A 1,567-nucleotide genomic window follows, 5' to 3' on the forward strand; every position below is an offset into this window, starting at 1 on the left:
GTTTATAAACACAGACACACACTATATGATTATATGCTTATACACATATACTTACCCATATTAGTCGACTGGAGTGGAAGAGCTTAATTTATACGTAAAGAGAAGCACATTTACAGACAGAGTCACATGTCATGCATCTGAACACAAATATTCATTCGCATATACACGTATTCCGACTCCACCCCACCCACCCCCAAAAAAAAAAATGCAGATAGATATATCGTTTCTTGCAGCGGAAAAGTGTCGAAGTGATCTGTCTGAAAGAGCGATACGATCTAATAATTCTGATTGCATAAGCATTGGGATTCAGGGGATGTACAAGGGTGTATGTTGCAATTCTTTCCCCTGCATTATCTGATTGCATTATCCTTGCAAAAATAGAGCTATGTTTGATTTTGGTTTGCGTGTTTTTTCTTTTTTTCTCTCCTTTTTTTTCCTTCTCAGTTTCATATGCAATGATACAATGATTGAAAGATATAAATTTATTGATCTAAAAAACAGTAATCGCCAAGTCAGAGTGAGGAAGATTGCAATACTGTATTTTTCTAATCATGATTAGTTGTGTTTATATAATCATGATTAGTTTGTTCAGACATTTATACATTTACTGAACCGCCTTTTAACTCCTGTGATATTCTTTTTATTAATTAACTCATCTGTATGTGTATTTTGTTTAATATCTGTCGATTTTTTTCTCTCGATTTCTCTTGACATACTTTTTTCTTTCGGGGAATATAACATAATGTTTGCTTCTCATTTTTACCTCATGCATAAAAAAATAAAAATAGGTTAAGTCTGTATCTTTCTGTAGGAAATAGTATTTTAGAAAATATTAAATGATGTGCATTTTGTGTGCAAGAAGGTCAGTTGTATTAAGAGTGCAACAACTGTCATATGTAATTCACATGCACACAATATGCCGGTACAATATTTATCCAATTTGATAAAGTATTTTCTCATTTTCCTCGGTGCAACGTTTAAGAGTGTGGTGATTAAAGAAACAAATAATGGTCAGATATGCTAATGGATATCAGGCAAATAAAAACATCATATAGACAGATGTAATTAGATGATTGAATAGACAGTCCAATAAATACAGAATGATTAAGGCAAGATATACATAGATCACATCCCAAGCACAAACGATTTCCTCTGCCAAAGCTTATATAATATATAATTAAATTTCCACTTTCTAGACCTACATTATATTGTGGTATTTGTCCGTCTTTCTACGTGCTTTACACCAAAGCAGTATAATGATAAAATAGCGTCTGTTTCATAGACCTTGTTCCAGTAAAATCATATTTCCTTTGATCTCGTATCAAAATATAACAATTTTACTTCTCCATAGAGCTTTTACGCCAAACAATTTTTTTTTTGTCAAAAATGATAACCTTTCATAATATTATTATTTTCTCTTTATTTATATAACTTGATTTTATCTTTGTTACATTTATATGTTCACCCAGCTATTACCGTGTTTCTCTTTTCACTCAGTATCACCAGAGGTTCCAGCACATTCAGTCATTAACATGTTTTTCTTTCTATTTACTGGTACATCACCATT

The sequence above is a fragment of the Penaeus monodon genome, chromosome 15, assembly GCF_015228065.2.
Source record: "Penaeus monodon isolate SGIC_2016 chromosome 15, NSTDA_Pmon_1, whole genome shotgun sequence".
Taxonomy (NCBI): Eukaryota; Metazoa; Arthropoda; class Malacostraca; order Decapoda; family Penaeidae; genus Penaeus; species Penaeus monodon.